Source organism: Silene latifolia, chromosome 10, assembly GCF_048544455.1.
Source record: "Silene latifolia isolate original U9 population chromosome 10, ASM4854445v1, whole genome shotgun sequence".
NCBI classification, from domain to species: domain Eukaryota; kingdom Viridiplantae; phylum Streptophyta; class Magnoliopsida; order Caryophyllales; family Caryophyllaceae; genus Silene; species Silene latifolia.
Genome location: NC_133535.1, coordinates 131,891,196 through 131,912,578, shown reverse-complemented (window position 1 = coordinate 131,912,578; position 21,383 = coordinate 131,891,196). Strand labels below are relative to the sequence as shown.

At 40.3% G+C, this 21,383-nt stretch overlaps 1 long non-coding RNA gene across 1 annotated transcript; it reads left to right on the top strand.

Moving 5' to 3' along the window:
- The first annotated feature begins 6,168 nt into the window (after window positions 1–6,168).
- On the top strand, window positions 6,169–8,126 carry LOC141609193 (uncharacterized). The gene is made up of 3 exons (XR_012527280.1): window positions 6,169–6,491; window positions 6,649–6,688; window positions 7,968–8,126. It is a non-coding gene; the product is annotated as an uncharacterized LOC141609193 (long non-coding RNA).
- The last annotated feature ends 13,257 nt before the right edge of the window (window positions 8,127–21,383 follow it).

Genomic DNA, 21,383 nt, shown 5'->3' with positions numbered 1-21,383 from the left:
TGGCATTCAGGGTCTCTTTTTGGTCAGTTTGAGTCGGTAAGTGTCCGGGAGCTCGAGTGGTACTCTTACTAGCCAATTGAGCAATTTGGCTCTCTAGCAGCTTCATCCCGGCCTCTCTAGCTTGGGATTCCTTCAGCAGCAAGTTCTTAAACTCAGTAAAATCGGAATTCTGGGATTGTTGCTGCTGCGGCACATAGGGAGGTTTTTGGTATTGTTGTTGCTTATGATGAGGGGGCACATAAGCTTGATGTTGCTGCTGTTGTGGAGGTTGAGTCGGATTCAGGACATTCTGGCTACTCCACCTCAATTTGGGGTGGACATTCGGCTCATAGTACGTGTTTGTCTGCCTATAGTGTTGAAAGGCAGCACAAGACTCAAAGGGAACAGAACAATTCTCTGAGACATGCCCCTCAGCTCCACATCTTCTACAAACGAAAGGACCGTCTGAAACAGCGTTAACATGGTACATTCCTCCTTTAGAAGCTCCTCCCAACTCATATTTGTCAAACCTTGCAGTGAGAGCTTCTAGTGCAGCAACAGAGGAAGATTCAGCAGCTCTCCTCTGGTTTCCTCTCGAATTCCCATTTTCAGCCTTATGAGTGGCCAAATCATCGATGATCTTCCACCCCTTAGTCTCTCCCATGTTCTCAGCAAATCGGCCATTGGTTGCAGCATCCAAAATAGCCCTCTGATCGTCATACAACCCATTATAGAACTGGTTGCAAAGACTCCATTTTTCGAACCCATGGTGCGGTATGGTTCGCACCAGTTTATTGAAACGGACCCATGCTTCATGAAAGTTCTGATCAGGCCCTTGTTTAAAGCTCGTGATCTGAGCTCTAATGGCATTCGTCTTCGAGGCAGAGAAGTACTTTTTGTAGAATGCCAGGGCTAAGGAATTCCAGTCGGTGATCCCATGGGCGGCTCGGTCCATATCTCTATACCACTCTCTTGCAGCATCACGAAGGGAGAAAATGAACATGGTCTCCTTGATCTGGTCTTGGGTCACACCGGCCGGCGGGGGTATAGAGCAGTAATAGTCAATAAAAATCTCCATGTGCTTGGCTGCATCTTCATTTGCAGCTCCCCCGAACTGGTTTCTCTCAACCAGGTTAATATAGGAAGGCTTTGGCTCGAATTTTATCGCCTCCCCAGGTAGTTCGAATCCTTTGTAGAGATTCGCAGCTGTAGGCTCTGAGTGACTAGCAATGGTTTCTTCTTCAGCCATGACTGGGATTTCTGGAGAAGTAACTGTCTCCGCTGAAGAAATTGAAGCGGGAGATGTAGGGGGATCTCCTTCGAACAGAGCGTTCTCGTAGTAGCTTGACAGAGTACTCAGCTCTTCCTCTGTCAGTAATACCCTTTGTGATCGTCGCAAATCGCGCAAGGATTTCTCGATCTCAGGATTTAATGGTACTAGTTCACCACCCTGTGACCTGCGCATAAGAAGAAACTACAAAAAGAATATAAGAAAAGTTTAAGGAACGGAAGTCCCTTAAACTAAAGAAAGACTGAATAAAAACAACTAAAAATTAAAACAATTGCCTCCCCGGCAACGGCGCCAAAATTTGATACCCGTCGTGAGGTGTCAAAAATAATATTTATAAACTCCAACTACAACTATAGCTAGCGGCAGTCGGGTCGAACCACGAGAGGCGGGACGTAATTTCTAGTTGTTTAAATTCGGTCTAAGGTAACAAAAGGTGGGGGTTTGATTGGGTTTGGTCTATAGCTAATAACAATAAAAGAAAAGTAAACTAATGAAATATATAAAATCAAGTATAAAAGAGGTACTAGGATGATCGGTTCGTTATAGTTTCGACGGCAGCATATTAAACAGGTCTAAATCAAACACATGAGGCGGGAAATAAAGAGGTCCTCTCGGTCCACTCTTAACAAATAGCATCTTTCGATCTCGCTATAGGTCCCTAATATCACTAATACTAACTTTCGTCCTGAAAAGTGATTTACGGTCTAAACTTTACCTATCTTTCGATCTCAGCATAGTTTAGTCATTTTAATTGGTGATCTAGCAACTGTCCCTATCTCTCGATCTAATGGGTCAGTCATATCCTAAGCATTCAACTAGTCGTGTGCACTCGATTCGTCGAATAAAGAATTAAAACAATTAAAACGAAAATAAAACCTCACGTGGTCAGTCGATCGACCGGGTAGGGTGGTCGATCGACCAACACGCGAATCAGGCCGTGTTCATTATATTGCCGCCTACACTGCAATTCCCCTACATCCTAACACAATTGATTTAGCTACTCATGCTGAGGGTGATAACAACAATAAAACTAGGGCATAAAAGTAATGAATTCATAATTAAAGCGGTAAGATAAATAATTAACATGCAACGATAAAACGATTTCGGGAACCTAACTAGCAATTCTATACTAACAACGAAATAAAAGTGAATCGAAATAAGGCAGAAGAATACCGAGATTGCAGAGGAATGATTAAGAATAAGAACGAAATTCCAATGCTAAAAAAATATTCCGAACCCTAATAGAAATCGAATATTCTTGTGTAAAACTTAGATAAAAATCGGATCAAAACGGATGTCAGATCGATGTTCTAGGTTACGTTATATAGCAAACATACGTAACACTTATTAACAAAACCTAAACATAATGGGCTTCAAGTTCCTCGATCTTTTAATTCTAAATGGGATAGCAGCTTGGTCGATCGACTAAGCATGGCGATCGATCGATCGCTCTTGATGTCTGATAGCTTCGGAACCGCAGTTGGTTGGTCGATCGACCGATGGTAGTGGTCGATCGATCGCTGAGTTGCTACTTGACTTCTATAATCTCGTGGATTTGTTTTTGGGCCTTGAATTGCGCACAAGCTTGTTCCTTAAGCGAATACTTCACGTCAAATGCAATGCGGGATACTCGGGGACGGATTTAGCTCGATTTCCGCTGGATTCTTCACATTTCTGCAATAATGTACAAAAATACGGAAGTAGACGGAAATAGGGAGAAATGTAGCATAAACTACATGAATGAGCTCTGAAATGCGTGTAAAATGGAATGTAAAACATCATATAAAAGACACGCATCACACATCCCCTCCTGTGGCGGTTTCCACAGAGGGCGAAACTAGGGCGTGAAGCCACTCCCGCAAGTGACTCCACTCAGCCGAGGACGCACCTTGCGAACATCATCAATAACCATCACAACTCCAACACCCATACTCCAATCCACCAACAACAATCAATCAACAATATCAATCGAATCAATCAATGACGGCACACATCTTAATTCAATTAAACAATAAACTGAGTAGGGAAACCCTACCTTTTTGAAATCCACTACGCTGCAATCAATCATACAAATGCATAACAAATACCACATCGTCACCTACAACAACAGATAACCACATACCATCACTATAAACCATTCCCCCAAATTAACCAAATTAAGGTTTGCACAATTCTAACAATAACAATAATAAACCGATTAGAAATACCAGAGACTTACTAACATAGACGACACCGATAACGAGATCCAAAAGCTCACAATCGATCACCCTTGGCTTAGGAAGACATTTAGATGATTAGAGAAGTTTAGAACGTCGTTAGGTTTTGTAAAATAATGCTATAGAACTGATTAGAAACTGCTTAACACGCTATTTATTCTTCCCTAATCATTTTAATCAAACCGCGGAAATAATCTCCGTCAGACCAGATACTCGGTCGAGTATAGAGTATACTCGGCCGAGTACCCTCTACTCGGTCGAGTATTCCACATACTCGGCCGAGTATTCCTTGGCAGTAAACTTTCCAGAAAACACGACACTCCTTACTCGACCGAGTAGGCCATACTCGGCCGAGTACCAGCTTAGGAAAACCGTAGTGTTACAGTCTTCCCTCCTTAAAAAGAACTTCGTCCCCGAAGTTCATACCATACACAAAACAAAGCATACACACATACCACTCAGCCAACCAACATCACTCAACTCTCATCCTACATTCTCGACGCTCACTCGCTTAACAACGCCTATCTAAACCTCGCAACTCAGAACATAACATCAACCGTAGAATAACTCACCTAACTCTATAATACCATAGAATACCTATATCATAAGTGTTGCCAACTCTGTCTTACGTCCCTAACGCTCACTAGAGAACTCAGTACCAAGATAAACCACCAAACAAGATCAACCACAAAACGGAGTGTTACATTCTACCACCCTTAAAACGAACTTCGTCCTCAAAGTTTACTCACACGCATAAACATCATCACCCAATCACTATCAAAATTCACTCACACTCCTAAACATCATACTACTACAAGCACGGCCATTACCTGTAATAAAATCGTCCATCACACAACCCATCCTTGTAAACCAACACTCAAACTTCCAGTTGCAACCTTATGACCATCAGACTCTCTTGTCGCATCCTACCCTATTAAGATAAATGTTACGTCCTCGTAACTCACTAATACTAGGTCCTTGCTATACCTCCCATAATCCCCATTACCACCGCGTGTCAACGATAACCCACTATAACCTCAACACTTACAACCATTCCTATATCCAGGGCTCTCTTTTCCTAACAGTTCTCGCGCCTCCAATTATTATGCACTCCATCTAACCTTTATCATAAAATCCTCAGTATAACCACTACTCCATCTCTTCAACATTACCGCCAAATGACATACTTATTTATACATGCACTTAATCCCACAATCATAACTCACGATCCACAATTGTTACACACACTCATGCTAGATCCTCAAGTTCTCCTGTTTATCGCCGAAAACTCCTCCATAACTCAACATGATACTAGGTCCCAATAAAAGAGGTTATAAACCACCTGTAGTTCCAGTTCGATACCACACATGTTCCATAATTCTCTTGCCACAACTATGTCCACCAACGCCTTATCTAAAACAAGATTAAAAGTACTGTAACAACCTCTCACAACTGTGTCCCATTAACACAATATTACTATACCATGACATCAACAGAACCATACTTAACTCTCTTTCATATCATACTCTATTCTCACTCCCAAACCGACACTGGTAACACTAGAAGAAAAATTGGTTTGGGCGACAACACAACTTAATATGGGCAACAAATTTTAGACTTGTCGCACAATGATATTAACATGGGCGACAAACCATTTTTCGTTGCTAAAGCGTAGCCTTTGTGCGACGAAACAATTTTATGTCGCCCCAATATTCTATTGTGCAACAAATATTGATATTTGTCGCCCAAGCGTTGATTTTGGAGCAACGAAATTCCTTATCTACAAAAGCTGAAGCCAATAAAGTCCTCCTATTGGTCCATGGTTTTTAAAGATTAAAAAGAAAAAAATTAGGTAGGACCCCCCATGTTCATCCTACACATTTAATTACCATCTCTCCTATATTTCACTTGATTTGCTTTTCTTTATTTCACTTGATTTGCTTTTCTTTTTCTCCTTTTCAAATTACTGAGTTTACGATATTTTAATTTTAGTTTTAACTTTTTTGATAAACATATTATACATATATATTTTCCTAAAATGTTAGGAATACATCTTAATTAAAACAATTAAAAAAATTACAAAATGAACAAAATTACTACAAATTATTTGAGCTGGTTTTCTTTTTGATATGTACCCAAATAACATTCCTATACAAAAAAAATGCAAGTCTCGATAAGAATTAAAGTACATTCATATAATTATAATTCATAATGTTAAGAAATATACAAAATTTAGCAAAATTTAAAGAAGATTCATATAATTATAATGTTAAAAAAAATACACATGGTAAAGATTTTAATGATTATAAAAAAGTACCAGCACTAATTTTCTTATTTTAAAAAAACCACAAGTCTTACAAAACATTATTATGAGACAAAAACATTTATTTAGTAATCAGGCATCGTCAACAATATCATATTTACAATTTCAATACCGTCCATTTAAATTTAACATTTGAATAACGAAGCTCGATTCATTATATGTGGTTACAATAATAAATAAGAGGCCCGATTAAATTCAATACCGTCTTTATGAACAATATATATTATTAGGACATTGAACACTTAATATCTGTTGTTACAACCCGTGCATTTTTTTTGCACGGGTATAAAACTAGTAATAAATTGGTGCTCTTACACCACTCATATCGTCGCCCTTGATTAAAGAAAAGGCGCAAAAATTTGGCTTAAAATTTTCGCCCAAACCAAGAAATCCCCAATTCTTATTTCCCCAGTAAACCTAATTTTCTCTCTTTTTTATCAAATGCTCTAGATTGAAATTTCATCTTTTTGTGAATTCAAATATTCTTCCAAATTCAATTGAATTGTCATATCAATCTTTATCAATGTCATCTGCATACAAATTGTTCATCTCTCTCTTCGATCAAGTACTGGCATAAACCCTAAAAATTCAATATGTTCAGTGATTTTGTGCATAATCGAAGGAAATCGAACGAAATAAACAAGTGCTTTGATGATTTTTCGCTCACCATCTCAAAAATCGGGTATTTTTTTCCATTTTACTAAAATTCTTTTGAATTTGATTTCATACAACAATGGTAGCAAGTTAGCAACATATGACCCAGATTGCAACGATAGTATAGTCTTTGGATTAAGTCTTTACCCTTTCTTTTTGGTACTCTAATTCAATTTATTTTGCAGGTTCATTGTATTTGTGCTTTTGAACAAAGCTTCAATTCAGGTAATTTTTGTAATTTTTAAGGTTTTATTTCATTTTTCATTAATTAAATTGCTCATTAATTAAGGAATTTTGAAGACTGTTTTAAGATTCTATATATGTTAAATGTGTTGTCTTGACTCTTATTATGCTAATATTTTTGTTTTGAACAACCTAATTTTTCTGTGTAATTGAATTGGATATTTTGATTAATGTATTTCGATGGTTTTCTGGCTTCCTATAATCTTGTATGAAACACACATGTCTACAAGGGTTAATGGGTTGGTCACACATCTAAAAACCATGTCAGATAAGTTTATTATAGTATTGATATTATGAGATGTGATGGCTAACGCTCAAGTGAAAATTCTCCGTTAGATTTTTACCTATGTTTTCTATTATAACTTGGTTTAAAAACATATTTTTCATGAAATTCATGCCTTAGGGGCTCAACTAGAAGTTGCAAAGTATCTAGTCATCAAATATTACATTGGTTCACTAGTATCCATTTCGGTAGTGAGTCTTGCTATGATCAGAATCCTGTTATAGATACATCATTTTATAGCATTAGTGAAACTGAAGATGACTAATTGACTATCGTGGCTGTAAAATCATCATTCTACAATATGCTTATGTAAAACTTTAAGTGCAAATATTCTGTAATTCAAAATAGTTTATCTTGTTGTCGAACTTGGAAAACATCAAATTGAGAAAACCATTTGGAAAATAGAAAAGTGAAACTGACTTCATATATAGCTTTCAATGTGTTCATATTTCATCCGTGTGCTTAGTTTTATAGGAATGTTTGCTTTGTTACAGATACTCATGGTTTCATGTCAGCGAGTGTTTTAGCCGATATGTGGGCACAACGATCAGCCTAGTCCCTTTCGGAGTTGTAAGCCCAAACATATCATCCATATTAAGGCTCAAAGTTTGTATGTATGAACATGAAATTGTTACTGTGTTTGACATTTATGTGTGCATAAAATTGTAGTGATTTGTGCACTGAAATTTGTTGTCTCAATTTTGTATGTATGAACATGAAATTGTTACTGTGTTTGACATTTTCTTGCGATTACCAATTGAAATTTGTTTTCTCAATTTTTATGTTACTTCTCTTTCCGTAGTTGGACAGATCAAGCCATTGTAATATGAGTTGGATTGTTCTTGTAATATTTTGGAAGTGATTTGTGCACTGAAACATCCAAGTTATGTTATGAATATGTTATAGCTTGTCTTAATATCATCTTTATTTATTAGGTTACGTTTGTGCAATTTTGTGTCATATTCCTCCTTCATGCAGAAGAAAGACAAATTTTATCGGAGAAACTTAGAGCTTAAAGCATCGGTCACTAAAATCAACTTAGGCGCAATTGAATATTGCAGAAGCTTAGAGATGATGCAAAGAATGTTGGACGAAATGAGGAAAGACTTGTTCCTTGTGTCTTTTTCTTACGCCATTTCTGAACCAAAACTTACAACACAGTAGCTTAGTCTTTTAGAAACAAAACGAGCAGTACACTGATAACTGCTTGTCAATTGTAGCTTAATTTTAGTACCAAACAGGTTTAGCACTCCCAAGTCCCACCCCATCATGAAGAAAACATTTTAAAATACCTTACATTGCAATTTTATGCGCTATCAAACTTTGCTTTACAATATATTACATCTTTCCGTACAGGAGGCATGCTAATATGAACGATATCACACAAACGCGTCGTTGATCTCAGATATTTTTTGGAGAAACGAGATGTTGAAGGAGGTTGTTTTTACATATTTGGAGCCCTTTTTTGGTTTACCACCGATGCATTAAGAGCCTTTTTGCTGAAGTCTAGTGCATTGATGCAAAGTTAGAGGTTTATTAAGTTATTGTGAGGTGCATCAAATATGTATAAGAAGCTTGTTGTATGTAATAACCTTACTAATGTTAATTTTTTAATTTTAACAAAGTCATCTCTTTCATTAATTTGAACCAACTATAACTCAAGAGAAATATGGGTTGACTATAAGTCAGGTAGGGAATTACATATTGTGTCTATAATTGCAAATTGCATCTTTAATGCGATTTAAATTGGAAATTGCATAGCTTTAATTCGTTGGATAAAATTTATAATGGGCGACGAAAAGACATGTCATCGCACAAACTAGCTATTGGGCAACGAAAAATTTTGTTGCACAAAACCACATCTTGGGCTGCGACAACAGTTCGTTGCACAATGTTTCTAATAGGCGGCGACAACAATTTGTTGAACAAAGTTTTTAATTGCGACGAAAGGTATTGTTGTTGCACAAAGATGAAAGGGCGTCGACTTTTGGGCGTCGAAGCCACGACGACCCAGATTTTGTCGCACAAGTGTATGGGCGACGAAAATCTCACTTTGGGCGCCGAAAAGTTTTGTTGCACAATACAAATTTTCTTGGAGTGTAAGAAACATCGGGAAACAAAACAACGATCTATATGCCCCGACCGACACTGACAGGAAACAGCAGTAAACAAACAAAAATCTATGACAACACGAAAATACTCGTATCACAACACGAATTAACGTGCCCAGTGCATAACAACCACATCGATAGTCATCGCAACTTTTACAATCTCATAACACTGACCCAGTACAACTTCCTTGATAAAAGAAAACTTTCTTAATATCGCCTTATTAAATCACCAAAACACAACTTATTACACAGAATAATTAGATAACAACTTTATGAACATCATACCATACGACTACTCATGAGGTCAGAACTAGGGGTGTTCATTCGCGGTTCGGTTCACCGAACCTCTAATTTAATTTGGTTCGCACACGGTTCGGTTCAGCAAAACTCCGAACCTAAACCGCACCATTAGAAACGGTTATAAACGGTTCGGTTAACCACTTTAAACGGTTATTAGCGGTTCGATTACCGGTTAACCGATAATCGTTCTATATTACTTTTTTTTTTTCAGTTTTCGTTAATTTTTAGGAATTTTTTCTGATAGTTTAATTAGTTTTTCATTATATATTATACCCAACAATAAAGTTAATAAGCTAAACTTTAGCATTAATCAATTTAAGAAATTTTAAATTTGGATACACTAAGAAAATTAAATGAACGAACTGTTTTTTATATAATATTTTAATTTTTTGCTTACTTTTTTGTGAAATGGTTCGGTTCGCGGTTAACCGGTTATCTAAAATTGCGAACCTTAACCGAACCTTTTCCATAATAAAGTTAACGGTTCGGTTCAAAGAACCGCTTTGTCGAAACGGTTCGGTTAATCGAACCTTAAAAATGGACGGTTTTCGGTTCGGTTATTGCGGTTCGGTTTATTCTGAACACCCCTAGTCAGAACCTCACACAATTACTTACACACATCATAGACCCATAATTAAATCTAACTATCCAAGCCTGATTACGTAAGTTACCACCTGAAAAAGGTTACCTCTCACCCGTGCTTAACTCGTATGCCCCTCCTATTACATTCTCCCATTCGCATAACTATCACTTCCTGACAATGTAACCATATCATCAGTACCCAACTACGAGCGAACACCTCATATATCTACATCTTATACTCCCTCACAACCATACATACCAATCAGTCTCCACAAAATCAACCCCTTTAGAACAACTAACTTCTTTAATGTAACACCATCCTCAACCATTAGTGACAACAATACGACACCACCATCCTTCATGTGACCGCTCTCTTACTATCACTTCTTTATATAACAATCCATTTCCGCTTTTTTGTTGTCATCCCGAATAACGAACATCAAATTCATCAACAAAATTTACCTTAACATTATTTTCAATTCTATCCTTTATTGTATCGCCACCTAACTCTCCACCAAAATCTCATCGTGCAAACATTCTGCCAGCTTCTTACTCCCTTAATACCTCGAAACTCACGGCTAACATATCGTCCTAAACTCCTATATAACTATTAGCTCACAGCCGCTCATGATGTTATCGTGCCTTTCCATGATTCCTTATTTTCATGTCCCATAACTTTGATCAACGTTTTCCCAACTTACTTCCATCCAATAATACCAACTAATAATTCATCTCCTTCCTTCTTCTACCTAACTCTTTTAGTTATCCGATTACCTTCTTGTTGCTTCACAACTCAAATTCCATTAATTCATATAAATATCTTCCCATTCTTCTTTATCACCGATCCTCTCTCATCATATTACTCACTCACACTTGTCACCATCAAGTCCCCACAACTAGCGGTTACCCTTTGATTAGTTGTATCTCCCTTTCGTATATATCCCTAGAAAACCCACAATTCACCTCATACTGTTAATTGCCCAAAGAATTATACACTAGACTCACCTCTTGATAATCCAAACTCCCAAACTCAGTCAATATCTGCAAATCCACGTCGCGACATAACTCCATCTAAGTTCACTATATACCCCCTCTTCTCCATCCCACTACAACAACCTTTCATTACATATATCCTTAAGCAACACAATCCTAACCGTCTCCCTCCATAAATCCTTACACCTTCCAATTTGCCACTATTCGCATCCCTCATCTCAATCTTTCATTCTCACATTTCTTTGCACTTACATCACTTTTGCCCATATACACTTACTTTTATATTACTCAACACACGACTATATCACTCACCATATCTCACAAAACATGCTCCATGCCTTGATTAGCTCATCAATCTTCCCTTTCTTTTTCCACTATCCCTCATAACCACATATAACACATATCCTCCCTATCCAACACATGTCCCTCATAAGCCGGCATTCTTCATATCATAGCACCTGGTAACTTACATATCAAGACCGTTACCTATATAAAATAATTCGTTAATACTCAAAACATACGTGTGCACATACCCCACAACTCAGAACAAATGTAAGAACATAGCCACCGACTCAATATGACCGCTCAAAGAGGTACTCGGTCGAGTACATGACATACTCGGTCGAGTATAGGATACTCGGTCGAGTAACTATATTACTCGGACGAGTCTCAGACTCCAGAAGTCGACCCAATTGTCACAGAAGGATTAATCGGTCGACTATTGGGAATACTCGTCCGAGTAGCCCTTACTCGGTCGAGTACCAACACAGTTCTCAGCATCATCCAGTTTTCGTAAAACAGTCATATCCCACTTGTTACTTGGTCATTTTCGGTTTCTGACCTATCGTAAGAAGACAAGCTATCACCTCCAATTAGAATTACGGCAATATCATTTCTAGAACTCAACTTATGACAGTTTTAAGACATCCCTTCCAAAATCGGTTTTTATACAAATCAATTTTTCTTAACAAAACAACTTAAACATAAATAAAACAAATAATAACGACCCAATACTTCAAGAAACCAGTACATAAATGAACCTTTATCATACCCACATGAAAATTAAACATGACATTCATGTATATAGACGCATGACCGTAACCACATGCTACTACCAACAACCAAACATTAACATCATCATGTTCATATGCACATGTACCACTACCATACTTCATGCTTAATATCGTATTAAATAGGTAACATGACCAACATACTTCATGCTGAAGATCTATCATATACGAATTCATATTTCACCCCTCATATACTACCATGTTCTATCACTTTCACCATTTCATCCAACCATTTCACAAAATTCAAGTTACAAGTACTACACATACATGACTCGACATACAACAGTTTCCAAGACTCCCCCATGTGCCCGGTTAGAGATCGTAAGGGCCTCAATGCGACTTCGGGACGTCTCCTAAGTATTTGCGGTAGCTCCAAACAACTCTCCCCAGGTTCATTTTATTTAGACTCCCTAAGTTCATTGGGTTCATTAGTTTTACGTGCCAGAATCGTCGCTCTGATACCACTTTATAACACCTCCTCATACAAAGGTGCCTTACCAAGGACTACCCTAGCATGAAAGGCTGTTACCATCTCGGTTGCCCAAGATTAGTATATCAAAGTTAACAATCCAAAATACATTTATTAAAGTATGAAAGATTAAAGTTTACATATTCTCAAAATCTAAAACATAAGTACTGTCGTTACAACAAACAACTAAACTAAGAGCTAAGTCTCTTGACAGCGGAAGCTAAACTCGTGTGATGACTCCCCATGACTGCCCCATAGCTAAACAACTGCATCACCTGTCACAACCTGCTCACCATCCCCTAATGGATCACTACAGATTTTATAAAACAACAACGGGGTCAGTTCCTGCATAATCAATGTAAGACAAGTACAAAACATGACCAGCTGATCAACATCCACCTCCGTCTCCCGTTCTCACACAGTAACCGACTACACACTAAAGTGTGTAGCCCTGCCAGATTACCTATCGCAACAGGTAATCCTCGCCGCCTGTGAGGGACCGCAGCTAATCCCAACCTAAGCCCCGCTCATCAACGAGAGATAACCCTGTCCATTAATGTGCACATCCCCGCATGTGGCGGGTTCCATAGAGGGCGAAATTAGGGCGTGAAGCCACTCCCGCAAGTGACTCCACTCAGCCGAGGACGCACCTCGCGAACATCATCAATAATCATCACAACTCCAACACCCATAATCCAATCCACCAACAACAATCAATCAACAATATCAATTGAATCAATCAATCACAACACACATCTTAATTCAATTAAACAATAAACTGAGTAGGGAAACCCTATCGTTTTGCAATCCGCGACGCTGCAATCAATCATACAAATGCATAACAAATACCACATCGTCACCTACAACAACAGATAACCACATACAATCACTATAAAGCATTCCCCCAAACTAACCAAATTAAGGTTTGCACAATTCTAACAATAACAATAATAAACCGATTAGAAATACCAGAGACTTACTAACATACACGACACAGACAACGAGATCTAAAAGCTCACAATCGATCACCTGTGGCTTAGGAAGAGATTAAGATGATTGGAAAAGTTTAGAGCGTCATTATGTGGACAACGGGGACCCACGGGGGCGCTTGGGAGGAGAGAACAAGCGTTTGCATTTGTTGGAGTCGCCACCAATTTTTATTGGAAATTGGAACCGTTCGAATACCTCGTGTCATGTCAAGACACAAAGTAGTAACATGAACACTAAGCAATCGTTACCCTTAGCATTCTATGTCTAGAATGACTCTCGTGGATGCCAATGAACACGGATGTTCACAGAGATCTGGAGTAAGGGGTGAGGGTACGTATTAGGAAGCTCATTTGATCGAACACCTAATCCCGCCCGCCTCGATAGCGACCTCTACTAATGATTAGGGACATCATCTATACTCGATATATCGTCAATTATATGCATGCAATGCAACATCCAAGTTTTAATCCTAACATGTGAGAATTAGACTAAGTCGGTTGACACATAATTTAGCATACAATTGGGTCGAAGTAGGATTTAATGCTCAATTACAAGTGAAAACACGTAAATAAATCATACAAATGCGATAATGATAGAAAATTACAATAAAAATTACAATAATTACATCGGGTTTCATTGATTTATGTCGAAAATACCTCCAAAACGGATAATTTGAGAAAAAAGAATAAGAGAAAGAATTAACGAACGAATCAGTAGGTGATAATACGAGTAATAGTCAATTATACGTAAGCTAATTAAACTAGGTTAAGCAACAACGGAGGTCAGAGACAGAATTCAACCTGGAACAGGCGCAACAGGACTGCGCCCTTTGGAAGAGGCGCAGCAGTTGCTGCGTCTGTTCCAAGGATGAGTTCTGGCTGTGAAGCCAGAACTGCAAATCATTAATGTAAATTGGGGATTTTAATGGATAATTAATATATTTACTCGGATGAAAGTGATTAATAGGTTATTTACATGTGATTAAAGGTCATAAAAGCAATAAAACATGGATGAGACGGATGCAAACGAATTATTTACATGAATGAACGATTGATTAGTGACATAGGTGAATAAATTAGGCTAAACATGATGAATTAATGACAAATTAATGACGAAAATATATCAAAGATCGAATTCCAAAAACCCGATATGAACAAATCGAATTCCTACAACCCGGATTGAATTTAGTGACGAAAACCCGCAAATATGAGAATATAAGGGATTTAAGTCGGATTTAAGTGATGAATTATACATATGAATGATTGATAATATACATGAAATTATTGGACTATTGTATCGAAGAATTAAAGAAAACAAACGAAACAAACAAAAGATTGACGAATTACAGAGGACGAAGGAAGAAGAAAGGAAGCAGGAACTGCGGCAGCCTCACGAAGAGACGCAGCAGGACCTGCGCTCCTTCGAAGAGGCGCAGCAGTTGCTGCGTCCTTTCTCGACGGTTTGTCTTCTGGAAATCCGTAAAAAGAGGTTTTAAAGCACGGTTTTAGAAATCGGTTTTAAGAGGTGTTTTCGACATAAACCTTACATTAATGATGATACAAAAAAGGTAAATAACAATAAATAAAGAAGGATTTACACCCTCAGACTTACATGTTTGACGAAACGAGAAGAACTAAGTTATCGATTAGTGATGCTCGACTCGAATGTAGACGAAAGTGCCCTCGTAAGAGGAAAAATGATTAGATTAATTAAGTTGATTGCTGTGGAGTTGGTCAAATTGGTCGGTCATGCAAACGAGGCTGGTACTCAGAAGGATCCGAGCTTACGTGGTCGAATGTTCAAGCACGCAGACGCCAAAAAGTAAGAACAAAGGTCTAGAATACAAAGGGAGAAGAGAAGGGCGGACAATCGCGTGAGAAATATGAGGAGCGAAGGCTCCTATTTATACTAATCACGTGGAGGAATTAGGGTTTACGGAGAGACTTTGGAAGTGAATCTCGGAAAGATATGAAAAAAGATACGAAAAATTCGCAGAAAAGGACCTGGGAAGAGGCGCAGCAGTCACTGCGTCTCTTGGAAGAAGAGCGCAAAGAGACTGCCTGCGTCTGTTCCCAAGTGGTTTCCTCCTGCGGAAGAAAGATTTCCGTGTTTAAGTTATAGAAGGACTGAATAATTTGGTTTTCCTTAATATTTTGTATGAATATTACGGGAAATTGTTTACCAAAGAATAAAGATTGTGAAATAATTATAAAATATGGAATAGAAATATCCAGAACATTCCAGAACATTCCAGAACATTCCGACTCGGGATTTAACGGTTATCAGAAAATGGAGACGGTTTTAGGCCGGGACTCCAAATGTACTCTAATTACTGTCAAAACGACGGTATTGGCACGTAGATGATAACTAAGAGGTAGACATTAGTATTTGAGCAATCACATGACGATAAACTTACGAACTGTCACAAATCATTCCGCGTACAAAACATGCGGCCCAATCATCACCTGGTGGTTTGCGAGAGGTGCAGAAATGAGGTATCTACAGAGCCCCCACTTTGACTGAGGCTTGGACAAGGCGAAAGTCAAAGTATAGCCATCAGGTCAATCGAAGATTACAACCTGACGACTACGGCGACGCGAGGCGGCTCAAGGGGTCTGAGCCAAGGACCTGTCGTCGGGAACATTTTAGAGTCTGTCGACTATCGGGGAGGGTCGTTTAAAGTCCATTAGACTACGTAAGGAGGCTCGCCAGCCATAAGAAGAGATCATACCTGAGACTTCTGGACGAAACGGGACTGAAGGCGCTTCAGCAAAACTCTTTGAGGTCTGAATATAACTTGGTGTCTGCTGGATACGAAGGCTTATTCCTGAAAAGGGGTATCTGAATGATATGAGGAAATGATGATTCTGAGGAAATACAGCAGGACACAGTCTGGAACTGTTGGGAGAAATTTGCTTGTGTTTAGCTTCAAACAAACATCAGAAGAATTCGGGGTCGATGTTGATCTCCATGTCTCGAGAGGAAGTGACTGTCGGTCGTGAACTCTCGTTGGGGAACATAATCGGGAACTAATCTCCATGTCTCGAGAGGGAAAGTCTATCCGCTTACTCTCGTTGGGAAATATAATGAAGGCGTGTCGAAACACCTGTAAAGGAACATCTGGTCATTGTGACAAGCAAGGTCTTGGAAGCGATAAATAACGTATAATAGTCTGCTGTTGGCTTAGAAATGCTGGTCTGAACGAAAGAATAATCGTCAAACGGACCAAAAAGATAAAATAGCATTGGGGAAGAGGCACACCAAAGATGGGCCCACAAATAACGAACTCATAACGAATTTTTGAAAACTCGTATGGAAGGAACACCAGGAAGAGGAGCAGCAAGAGCTGCGTCTCTTGGAATAGGCGCAGCGCCTGCTGCGTCTGTTCCCAAGGGTGTATTTTCTGCGTAAAAACGCGATAAACAGAGGGTTTGCAATTCATTTGTTTGAAACATAAATCATCCCTTTCTCTCTCAAATCTTAACCATTTACGCCAAGGTTTGATCCAAAAGCTTGCATTAATCATGACTAATTGAGGTATGTGTCTCATTCTTGCATTAAACTTCTATATTTGCTCAATTTGGATCGAAAAAATTAGGGTTTTCAACCCAATTAATTCGAAAATTTGGGGCTTTTCCACCAAATGCATTTGCCTTGTAAAATTGACATGAGAAATGGATAATTGGTGATATAAGGAACATAACCATGTATTTGTTTCGAATTTTCGTTGAGTTTTGAGCATTTGAGTGAAATTGAGACGGTTTCACAGCTAGACCGTAAATTGCTTCGAAAATAGCCTTAAGATTGCCCATTTGCGATGAAACTGGATATTTGGGAACCTTGGATGATGGGTAAACTTCCTACCATCTCGGAATTTTGGTTTGTGACGGCTTTTTCAGGACACTTTTCTAGGGCATAATCGTCGTTATAACGAAATGTTGCCGAAATTTCGACTCGAACCCGGAACTAGGCTTCAACTTAGGCTTGACTTGACCCTAATTACCACATGAGTGATCGGGTTTGTGAGAATATAGCCAGAGATGGCGAGAAAGGAGCGATTTCAGGGCTTCCGAAGGCTCGAAAATCCCTTAACTAAGGCTCGTCGTCACGTGACGCGGCCTAAATTTGCTTTAATGTTGTAGATGATGAGGCTTATACTCCTGGGAGAGCTCCCATGGAGATAGACGCTACTGTTGTCGAGGAGGCTTTGGAGCAGGCTTTCACCGCCGCAGTGATGGTTGCTGGGGACGAGGTCCACGAGGAGGAGGCTGTTGAAGAGGAGGAGGCCCGGAGGCGGGCCAACGTTGGACGAGGAGGTCGTCAGCTGAGGGGAGCACCCGCGTGGACTGAGACCTGGGAGAGTAGGCACTTGCTTTGGGCTACAGAGGGTCACCTGTCCTACAGGACGGTGAAGAGTTTGGTAATTTTGAATTCATTACTCATCATTCACCTTCTTTCATTTCATTTGCTCATATCTTTTCCAATTTTCATTCAAAACTAAAGATAGCTTTTGTTTCAAATCACAACAAGAGGTCGGGAACATCAGGTCGTTCTCGGGTTACACGACAACGATGGAGTGCTATGAGCAGCTGTCGGCGGAGGAGCGCGCCATGATCGAGCGTGGAGCGTTCGGTGCCTTGATGCAGACCTAGAGGGATATCGCGAAGAGGAAGTTGCGGGCTAACCTTAGCCTGGTCCGCGCTTTCTTGGGCCGATTCTGGGACACGACTTCCACTTTTCACATGCCTTTTGGTGAGGTGGGAGTCACTCTGGAGGACTACGGCATGATTTCTGGTCTTCCGTGTGGGACTGAGGCGGTGGAGTGGCCGGAGACTGCCATGAGGGTGGACTCGGCCGAGGCTAGGAGGTTGATCGGCTGGAACTTATCTCCGAAGGCTATTACAGTGCCTGGTCTGGTGCCCAGTTCCTATGTCCGAGACCACTTTGCGGGGAAGACCCCGGCGCTGGTGACGATTGACGGGAGAGAGACGGCTCCTCCTCCCTGTACTGCTGAGCAGAGGGCCCACTTGTGGCTTTGGTGGTTTCTGTCTCCGATATACCTCGGAGACAAGGGAGAGGCTGTCAACGAAGCTTCTTCCCTTCCTTTCTGACCTGAGCTCCCTAGGGCATTGGGACTGGGTCACTGCTTGTTTTGCGGTCCTCATCCGCTTCATGAGGGCCATGGTTCGCCCTGAGTTGATGGAGAAGGGGACTTCTCCTAGTGCTATAGGACCTGGACTACTGCTGGAGGTATGAACCTTCAATGAGACTTAAATCAATTCTTTTTCTTATCAAATTACGAAAGATCATTATTGACTATCTTGCTTCACAAGCATGGGTGTACTCCTACTTTCCGAGCCTCTCGCCTAAGGGAACGGAGCCGCTGGAGAGAGCATATCCCATCGGGAGGGATTGGGTGATGTGCAGGACGAGGAGCAAGCGTTCCTCTCACGGTGTTTACCGGCGGGACGTGAACGCTCTGCAGCTGGATAGCATGAGCATCTCACTTATATTCATTTGCTTCTTCATTCCTTTTAATCGATCATAAGAATGATTCCTTGTTTGTCTTGTCCCAGTGGGTGCCCAGGCCTTGGGCGGAGTACACTGGAGCGCCTCCTTTTGCGGCTGAGGTCCTTCGACCTAGGAGCTCGAGCCGGCATTTCTTTGTTGAGGACGTCGATGGGTCCTGTGTGGTACTTGGGCGAGCGCTTGGCTCGTCAGTGCTCTCGGGACGTGTTGACGGTTCCCATCGATCCTCCTAGGACGATGTTCAGGGAGCCTTCCGAGGCAGAGAGGGAGGCTGACTTGGCTGGCGTTGGTGGTGACGCCCTCCTTATTCCTGGCGAGGACTACTCGGCGTTCCTCTACGGGAGGTTGGCGTACTGGCCGGTAGTGGTGAGTATCTTTAATCTTCTTCTTTACTTGATTTTAAAACTACGATAAAAGATCATCGATTAATGAGAAATATTTGACTTTGCAGGAGGTTGAGGCGGCGGGCATCGAGCCCCCAGAGTACCCCGAGACCCTCGAGTACATTGACGCGATCGGGAGGACGACGATCTCCGAGCTGCGTGACTTTGACGTGGTTGTGACGGATGCTGGCCTGGATGACTGGCAGCATCTGATTCGGAGGGTGAGCCTCTAATTTGCATAATTTTTGTGTAAGAACACATTTGGTTGAACTTATTCAATTATTGAGAACTTCTTTCTTAAAAATGCAGATTGCGCCTTCTCGGTTCGTGGCGTTATGGAGGGTGACCAACCGGCTGCGAGCTACTGCCGTCGAGGCACTTGTCGACGGTCGAGGTCGTCAGGTATAAACCTTGTGCCTATTTCATTTTTGAATTTTGATTTTCCTTGTAATTGCTTGAAATGATTGACATGAGCCAATTTTTTCGTTTACAGGGTGACCGCAAGCTGGAGCGAGAGTTGGCCCAGTCTCGGGAGGAGACAGCTCGCTTGTTGAGGGAGCTCGAGGTTCGAGACGCCGAGATTGCTGTTCTCGCGGCAAGAGTTGCGGAGCTGGAGGGCGGCCGGCAGTAGTTTTGTTTAGCTTTTGTTTGTATTTTGCACATTTGTACATTTTAGACCTTTATTTAGGACATTTCGGACTTTGCTTGGGGCTGGAGCCCCCAGTTTGTTGTACATTTCCCTTTTTGAATGTATATATGACGGCCTGAGTGCCTTTTTTGTTGGGTTGTGTTGCTTGTACCTGCGGGTTAGCTTTGAACAGGTTTGGTAGATAATGGTTTACGCCGTCATGCTGCCGAAATTTACATAGAAATCACGCAAAACATACATTTGTATATACATATGGCCTGAATTAGCGCAAAACGAACGACTCAAAGGAACGCAAAAATGCAAAAGTAAATGCAAGAATGCAAAAAAATTTGCCGGAAATGACCGGACGGTAGGGAGGGTTACCCCCTAAAAAAAGAAAAATAGAACCCTATAAGTCAGAAATGAAATGGTGAAAAAGACATAAAAGAAATATATAAATGAAATAAATATATAAACTTTGAAATGAATTAAATTTGAGTTGAAAATTATTTCCTAAAATGAAAATGTACAAGTGTGATAAAATGACGAAAATGTAGATATTGCCTCGAGATGCGTGCCCGCGGAATTAGGAAACACGAAATATGGTAATTTCCACGTATTTACCAAAACAATAACCCGTAGGTATAGGAAATTATTCGTCACCGAATTAGGAAAGATCCAACGCGGAAAATCACAGAAACCTTGGTGAGGAAGAGGCGCAGCATGAGCTGCGTCCCTTTGAAGAGGCGCAGCAGGTGCTGCGCCTGTTCCCAGGTGTGTCTGCTCTTACAGATTTTAGGAAACAGAAATTAGTATAAATAGAGACGTCGATAGAGCTTTTATTCACACAATTCTTCCGTCTCTTCTTCATCTTATTACATAAAATTTCTCAAAACAAGCACTCATCATGAATACTTTGGAGATTCGCCTAAAGGAGTGGACCAACGAGTTTTCCAACATGGAGAAACACGACATGGGCGCCTATAATCTTGGATCATTGTTGAGTTTGAAGCTTATCAAGGTTGTCAAACCGTTTTTGGATGCTTGTCTTGATTACTGGGACCCGAATTATCATGTTTTTGCGTTCCCTGGAGGCGATATTTGCCCATTTCCTGAAGAAATTGCTGCGATTGGTGGGTGGGACCCTGAACACTTGCCTGCTATTCCTTCTACTTCACAAGGGTATAAAAGCAAATTTAGAGACTTGCTTGGATTGACTAGACTTGAGGTGGACCGTCTAGTGACCTCGAAAGGAGTGCGAATGTTGGACTTCATTGACCGACTTATTAACAGGGCCGACCCCACCGTTTCTTATGTTGCTAGGCGAAGGGCATTTGGA